Here is an 8,923-nt window from a genome sequence, read left to right on the forward strand (position 1 = left end):
GGGGGGGCAGCTGAACAGAGTGTTTGTTCATTCTACCGTGTCTTTCTGGTGGAGAAAAGCCATTAGAACTCTTTTAATAAAGGTACATAGAAATTTAAGTGCAGCGATTGTGTTACGACATACTATGCGTACTCGCTCGGAGTACTAATAGAGTTTCTATTTGGAAAAGGATTACACTGGATACAAATTGACGAATCAAATATTAGAGCGATAATGACAAAGTAAAAAGGTCGCAATTAGTCAGAGTTGCACGGTGAGAAGGAACATATAATTAGGTACAGTGGATATGCACTTGTTTGTGTTTTTGTTTTAAATAGTATCAAGGTATTCAATTAAAGTGTTTTATCGGGGTAATCAGATATAATTACACTAACCCAAAATAAAGAGTGACATTTCAATCTCTACAGACTGCATTAAATTGCATGAGATTCTAACAACCACAACCCGCTCCACTCTGTTTGAGTGCACTCTATACTTGCTGTTCTGAACCATTAGCACCTCCCCATCTGCCTGAGTTCAAGCACCGTGCTGGCTGCCGTGCAGGACTTGCTGCTGTAGCCGGTGCAAGGAAAAAAAGTGTGTGTTGTGTTCCAAGTGCTCAAATGGTTTCTGTGCATTCACAATGTGGTCGCTGATTTTTTTTTCTACGTACCTCCTTCTCATGTCCTTCAAAAATTCTCCTGAGCGAATACACGTGGAATATCAAAAGCATGAAAGGCGCCACTTTTCATCACGCTAAGTGTTTCTGATGCAGACGTTTCAAAGTATGTGTCAAAATCAGAGCAGAGCTTCCAAGGAAATCTGTGACATCATGACTAGCAGTTAATGCCTTATTTCAAAGCAGTTGTCCTTGCAAGGTTGTCAAGTTGGTAAGACTGTCAGGGAACGAGCGTGATTCAAGTCTGCTTTCCACATCCATGAATACAGAAGCTCTGAAGAACTGTTCAGACCTGATGGCCTCAGACATGTTTTCTTATTTCATAAATCACTCAAATGACAACAACAACTACATCTCTGGGTGGAGCACTCTAATATTAATATCACTTTGTTATAATGTAAGTGCCACAAAAAACCTTGTCTTAAACCAAACATGCATACTGCTTTGTTATAATGTAAGTGCCACAAAAAAGTATTTCACACATATTATTGCCATTTCTCCAGACCAGTGGTTTTCAAACTGAGGGGCTGCCATTTGTCTTAAACCAAACATGCATACTGTGGTTATCATCAGATTCTGTAGTTTCCAATGGCACCTGAACGCACCTCATGTGATAGCTGTAACTCAGGCGTAGGCAACCCTTTTGGTTCGCAGGCTAAAGTTGAACAGAGGGGGGCGGTCAGGAGCAGATAGATGGAGTGTTCGTGTGAACTAAGTTAAATGAAATGTTAAAGTCATGCATAAAGGCTGAAAGGCTAAAATGCTTTTATCATTTTCTACGCCATCTATTGGGGAAACGTGAGTATTGCAGGAAAAAAGCAGAAGTGTAATTATAATATAAATTAATTATATAATTTGGAAAAGTTTGGCGGGCTGAATTATGAGATTGACGCATGTTACTAAGCTAGTGTGTAGCTAGCTAGTGCATGTCGTAAATGTGTTCTTATACATGTGTTCTATACAAATGCGTTAATTATTTATAGTGAATAAAAGTGCGAAAATACATTCTAATAGTATTGTCTGTATTGTCAGTATTGTCAAAATGTGGTCCCCGGTCAAGAAGACAAGATAATGCTGTTGGGGGGGGGAGGGGGGGGGGACTTCTCATAAAAAAGTTTGGGAACACCTGCCCTGGACCACAACAGTAATTGCCATGAAACAAGTAACATTTTTACAGATTTTACGCTAGCTTCCTGTATACTGTGTCCAGCCAGAAGTGCCAGAGCTATAAATAGTTTCTTCGTCTGACAGAACACACAGAAGTTATGTCACTAGATGTTTCTAAATAAAGTCCACTCTCATGAAGACTTTGTGTGGCAGGTTCACACAGGACTCTGGAGTATCCGTAAATTAGGCTGTGTACACTGCCTACGTACCTGTCAAAAACCATGCGCATTTGGTGGCTGCATTCAGCTGCACAAACAAATCAGTACGGAACTAGCGCTGCACCGTGACATGTTGACAAAGTGTGAAAAATAAATCCGGTCAAATTCAGCTGCAGCCCTCAGGGTGAGGCAAAGCCCAAAGCACTTGGCCTCATGCAACACTTAATCTACCTCCATAGATCTTGGACCGTTTGGCTTCGCTCTTGACCAAAGAAAAAGAACAGTGAACACCTCATTCTGAAAGAGTCTTTTTCAGTACAATAATGGTTTTGGAAAATGACCGTTAGTTTTATTTTTCTTTTAACCGCTGTCAGAGGTGACATCAGAGTGATTCATGATATGAATCATGATATGACTGTTTCAAATGAAACACTGTTGGAATCATTTGTATAACATTTGTATAACGATGTATAACATGTCTGCAATGAGGGGCGTTCAGGTACCATCGGAAATGTGAGAATCTAACAACATTTTTCTTTCATTCTATAACTACTGACAACATTTCTCCTTTTGTTTTTTACTTATGAACCCAATGTGGCAACACAAAGGGAACGGCCCAAAGAAGAAAAAGAAGACACCACTTATGTGGGTCCTTTGAAGAAAAGACTTTAATGTTGCAGTGTTGCCTCCAACAGCTGTGTGCTGACATTGATCGCTGAGTTTATTTGAGGTGAAAGACACAAGGACATTCTTAGTTCATTACCTGCTAATTAAAGAGGAAATGATAAACTTGCTGCTAATCCATTTTATTTAAAGATGTAACAAGTGTCGCCTGGTTTTACAGGGGGTCCTCAACTTAAGTCGGAATTTTGGAATTACTTACGTAACTCAATTTAACATCATAATCTAGGACATAAAAACATCAGAAGAGTCTGACTGACAGCTGGGAGCCAGAAAGAAGGGCAACACAAACGAAGGAAAGTAAATGTAGTACAATCCAATGTTGGTGTACAACCAGGAATGTAAAGAAAGACGTCTTCTACATATAGGCCTTCGTGACAACATAGTCATGCGCTTCTCTCACTTACTTTCCCCCACCCAATTCTCTGGCCCCGCCCCCTACTTTTAAAACAACTGTTCTATCGTACTGTGTGTATATACATTACATATATATTGTATATATTTTTGTTTGAGTCTAGTGCCTATAAAGACAACAGGTAAATAAACAGTAGAACTGGGGAGTGGAGAAAAAGATGCAGCCATGCCATTTAATGATTTACTCACTGTCTGATGGGATAGTGTTTTTTATGATAACCTGTTCAGGTGAATGGCTGACATAAAAATGGTCACATTACCAGACATAGTAATATTAAATTAAAAACGTTTTATTCCCCTGCTCACTTAGATTTTTATAATCAACATAAGTACATAATATAATTAAGTAGGCACAAAAATGATTGATACTCACAAAGAAACTGCTTTAGGATCAGGTGACAGTCACCCTGTAGGATAAGTGATGGAGAAGGAATAATGTTTTTATATGCTAATGGTTAGATAGGTTTTATTGGAAAACATAAAAAGTCAATAAGCAAACAGATGAATAAAAGTTTAACTTTCAGGCCTAAAGCCTTCAGCTCAGAATAAATGAGTTCAATTAGTTTTGATTCCGTCTAGAATTAAATGATAGGGATTGAGGTCAGGCAGAACCAATGGCCTTTACAGGAAATAAAATGGGCACTAAATGTGAGCTGATGGAGATTTTAATCAGCGCTTCAGCCCATGGCATCCACTTAAGTCACTGGGAGGCTGAGCCATGCATTATGTCTCAGCGTGTTTCACTGGAGAGTCTTATTGCTTTTATGAAATACGTTCACATTGAGTGACAGCATTTAATGACCATTAAAATATGCATTTTCACCAGCACATTTTCAACTCTAGTTATTTCAATAAAATAAAAAACCTAAAGCCGATTAAAACAGCCAGCTTCGTCTTCTATCGCATTGCTTCCTTTTATTTTTATTAGCATTTTATTTGTTGAATGCATTGCCTTTAACCAGCTTTTCAATTCTGCAGAGGAAGCTTCCAAATCCCTGAGCTCGTGTTCTTGAAGAAAAAGTACATGTGCCCATGTCTCTGACACATTAACAAACAAAATGAGGAACCTAAAATATGAGTGGTTTACAAGCGTTCCTGCTGGAAAGAAGGAGGAAATGAAATGAAATGAAAATAGTCCTTTTATTTAGTCAGTGTTATGAATTGAAGAGAATCTGTATGGATTCAAAGTTTTCACTTAATTTCTTCCACATTAAGGAGTTGATTAAAGTGTTAATGTCACCGTGACAACTGAGTCGACGGTTGTTTTTTTTTTGTTGTGAAGGCCCTAGTGACAACAAGATGTTTTTTACGTGTGTGCATTTCAAACATTTACCAACTACCAATGAATGTGGAGCAGTCTTCATGTGTAAAGCCAGAAAAAAGGTATGGAGTTGTACAAAAAGGACACACCAAAGTAAGGTAAAAAATGAAAGAAAAAGCACAATCTTAGAGGAGCAGCTGCGACGGCGTCTGGACTCAGCAGCGCCATCTTGTTTATATATATATGTAATATTATCAATGTAGGTGGATCCATTTACTCTGGTCTGTTGAAAAGTACTTCCCTTCACTCTTACACTAGCTTGTTAGCTGCATCGTTGTTAGCATAACACCATTTTCTGAGGCTAAATGCTACTCAGCCTGGTCAACTGAAGAGTCGCTCCGAGGCCAAAAAAGTGATTCAAACAATGTAGGGATGATACACTGATGATACTTAACTTGCTAATGCATGAAAGCACATATGGTCGACTGAAACCCCTTCTTCCTGCAGATCCTTGGTTCTGACTTTAGACATTCAGAGTCATAAGAAATGAGAAGATGTCCTCAGGGACAAAGTCCCTGAAGTTTCTTTGTCCCAGATTTTATCAAATGCCTATCACTGCTGGCCCAGTTTCCCGTCACTTAAATGCATTGCTAATCATTTTGCTAATAATAAGTATTTTAAATGTAAATTCTGCTGAGTCAGGTGAAGTCACAGTAACTCAGTTCAACATAATGCAGGAATCAGACTCATGATTAGGACAGTTAGAAGTGTGGAGAACAGGACGGTCGAAGGACATGTTCACGTATCTGATGACGTTCACGTCTACCGTGGGTGAGTGGGGAAAGATTCATGTAAATGTTTGGGTACTCACAGTTAAGTCTTTTAGTCAAGTCAGGTATCCAAACACAAACGCACTCATAGCGAGAAGAACGGCGCTGACTCGTGCAAGCTGTTTCAGTCGTCGTCACATTTGTCTCCGTAGGTGGCGCTTCTCAGATTCCTGGTTGTGAAAAGAGACAAAGGGTGATGTGTTGTTAAAAAAAGACCTTTTGTTGATGGTTTGTGCAAAAAGGAAACTTCATTTCTAAAGAAGTGAATATGCTGTTCAGAACTATCGCAGAAGAACGCTCAGCGTTTGCTCAGTTCCCTTCACTGACCTTGTCCTATCACGACTCTGTCTCCCAATGGAACGTCTTCTGCTCAGTTTCACCAGATTCCTGTTTTTCCATTAACTGGCATCCACCTTTTAGTGACTTCAGCTGACAACATTTACATAACCCTATCATCTACCTTTCTTCTCCTCGTCACGTCTGCCAGCCATCTCCCTCTCCCACCACAGCCTTCACTCCAACCTCTACACCTCTGTCCTTCCTTTCCTCTCTCTGCCTCTCAACACTGTCTTCTTCAAACAACAGGAGCTCAATTTCCCAGCAGCCTCCTGCGGAGGAGTCTTTGCTAATGGAGCCCACAACAAACAAGGTAACAAATATGACACGCATACTAGTTGTGGTTGTTTTACGCAGACACAACCAAACCAACACTGAGTCAACCCCACCTCTGCTGTTGTTCTCCAACCACAACTGATTGGCTGGCTGCAGCGCTGAACTAAAATGTTTAAATGAATTGCTTCATCTGCTGCTTATACTTTCACTGGGTTGACTTTTTTTGATGACTAATCAGGATTACTTTACTGCTGAGTCATGCTTCATCTACAAACTTTATTTCTCATTACTGGTAAAGAAAAAAAACCCACCTCATTTGACCTGGAAGCAAGCAATCTGAAGGAAAGATTGAATTCAAGACAAAGGTCAAAGCTGTGAATGAATTTCTCAATTGTGTTTGTACAACCTGGTATCATGACATTTAAAGGCTGCTGTTCTCACCGTTCTCCCCAAGACCAACCCACAGAATTCAACATTGTTTAAATGAAAACACCCACAAATGCTGCATGATAAACCATTGACCACAGTTCAGTTCCATTTCATTATCTATAGCTGCCGCTGTATTCATGTAGACAAGGCTGATGAAACGCTGTGACCATTACATCTGAGGATTCAATGCTCAGAAGATAACTCAGTGTCAGCGAGGACGCCGTGTTTAACAGGACGCTGCGTGTTGATCACTAATTTAATGTTTAACAGTCGACGCTGCTGTTCTAACAGAAATCCCTCTAATTTCTCATTTTCCAGTTCAGCAGTTAATAATTCAATTATACGGTTTGTGAATGACCAATCAATATTCTTGACACATTTTATGGCCAGTTAATGGAGAAATTTCATCAATATATCCATGTATTCCACTCATCAATTAACCTCTGCTGTCGCAGGGATACGATATCCACCAATCATAGCTTTGAGATGAAAACTCTGCCTTTGTTTCCTCGTGTATGTTTGTGTGATCATTTTTGAGATTTTCTTCATAATTATGTAATAAATTCGACGAGGTCAGCAGGGTGATTAAAAAGAGAGGGGAGGTTAATTAAGAAAGGTAGAGAAAAATGTCACAAAACTCTTTTATCTATGTCACGATGTTCTCGCCTCGTTCTTTGTTGTTTGGACTTATAACAGTGTAGTGATCCACGGCAGCTGTGATGTCATAGGTCTGTTGTTGCTCAGGTTGTAACCTGCCTGACTGTCTACTGCTCTTTGACTCGTCAATATGTTGTTGAAATCAAAATCAATTCTTAGTACAAGCGTTCTGGGGGAAAAGTTTCCAGCCTAAGCAAATCCTGCAAAGGCAAATATCTACGGTACATGACAAGGAGTAAACATTACTACATTTCCTGGTAGGAAAAAGTCATTAGAAAAACACACCTTTGTAGGGGTTTATTTTCAGTCAGCAAAGCACTGTTGGAACATGTTGGAAGGAACAGGAGGCAAAGCCCAAAGAAAGTTTTAACACAAATGTCTTTTTTTCTCTCTTCACAATGTTAAAGAAGGGTTTCTATTTTAGCAACACTGCAGCTGTGCAGTGACAATAGGCTATTTTTTCTTTAACAATTTATATTTCTCATTACTTGTTAAGGTTCATTTTTATATATAAAAAGCAGCAGCAGTATCAAGCAGGAAAATCATTTTTCTCCGTTAGACATTTAAAGTCTGTTTTTGATTAAACAGCAGGACACAGTACGGGGCAGTCTTACTTTATATTAAATGCATTTGTTAAAACGACATTTTAGGTTGTAAATACATTAAACGCAAACGTCTCTCAAATGATTGGCAGTTGAATTATTATCACTGTCATCAACCAATGCATCATTTTACAACGTTTGAGAAAAGAAAATGAAAATGTTGTGAAGCATTCAAAATGTAAATAGATGAATGTCAGTGACTGAACATTCTATTCTTAGCTATTTAACTGGTCTCTATATTATTTTTAACTATTATGTTATATGCATTATGGTTATTATATATCCTCAATAGTTCCTACTGTGTGATGTAATCTAACACAGTGGTAACATCATAATCTAGGACATAACATCCATCCATCTTCATCCATATCCGTTACCGGGTCGCGGGGGCAGCAGTCGCCACCAAAATCACACTGCACCCCCAATTTGTTTTAACTCCGTTTGTTGGAATGATGGAACACGACTTTCTCAAGAAACGTATGGGAGATGGTGACGTAACCAGGAACCACTGTGTAGCAGGACCCACACTGAAGGGTCTTCGTGTAGATTTTCAATTTGATAATTTGGTATAAATAATAGACCACGGTTACACACAAACAATGCAGCTTTTCTTAAACAGAATTTCTTTCCCTTTTTTTTTTTTAAAAAAAAGGTTAAATTGGCTTTTTATTATGATTGGCAGTAGAAATTCCTATTTTGATTTTATTAAAATTAAAGTAGAATTTCAAAAAGGATAAACAACTAAGGACGGTACACACAGTTTAAACTAATACTTCAGTCCTCACTAGTACCTTACTACACTACTACTGCTACTACTACTTGCATTGTAATGTAAAGTTGTAAACCACAGAAGTGTTCTGCCTCTTGGCAATTCTGCACACCAACGCAGAAATGTCAGAACATTTGTCTCTAATTGAAGCTGTTGTTGACTGTTCTGTGATGTTAATACTCAACTTGAACGGCACCAGTCGGTTAGACTGGAGAGCACGAGAACAAAGAGATCCAAACGGAACTCTCCTTCACAGAGAGCGATGCTTCTGAGAGAGTAGTTGATGTATTAATAAACTCATTTGCATGCTGTACGTATTATGAAGCTGCATACCAGGATAAAATACATTAGAAATGTCCCTGCACTGTACACAAACAGAATATTCAAGATGACGACAAACACACAATCCTCATGCATTATGTATGCCAGATTAATACTGCACTTTTAAATTCCAGAATAATTTGTTGTTGTGAGAGAAGGTTAGGGTGAGATTTGCATAAATAGCCTCAGGCTGATGTTTATCTTCTGCCGTTTCCTTTTATTGTACTCACTTTTGTATGCACACTGGAAACTGAAGGGGCCATTTCATATATCAAACAGACTTTACGAAAAAAAAACCCAATATTACAACATTTAATGGCAGTCTTACAAGAATCTGTCTATCTATCTATCTATCTATCTATCT

The 8,923-nt window shown here is 38.7% G+C and overlaps 1 protein-coding gene across 1 annotated transcript in view; it reads right to left on the reverse strand.

Moving 5' to 3' along the window:
• Positions 1-8,923, reverse strand: part of LOC103383789 (leucine-rich repeat and fibronectin type-III domain-containing protein 2) — a 45,580-nt gene that overhangs the window by 26,409 nt on the left and 10,248 nt on the right. The window contains 1 exon segment of the mRNA XM_025060453.1: positions 5,211-5,339. The gene's annotated coding sequence lies outside the window, so the exon portion shown is untranslated.

The sequence above is a fragment of the Cynoglossus semilaevis genome, chromosome 1, assembly GCF_000523025.1.
Source record: "Cynoglossus semilaevis isolate Cse_v1.0 chromosome 1, Cse_v1.0, whole genome shotgun sequence".
NCBI lineage: Eukaryota > Metazoa > Chordata > Actinopteri > Pleuronectiformes > Cynoglossidae > Cynoglossus > Cynoglossus semilaevis.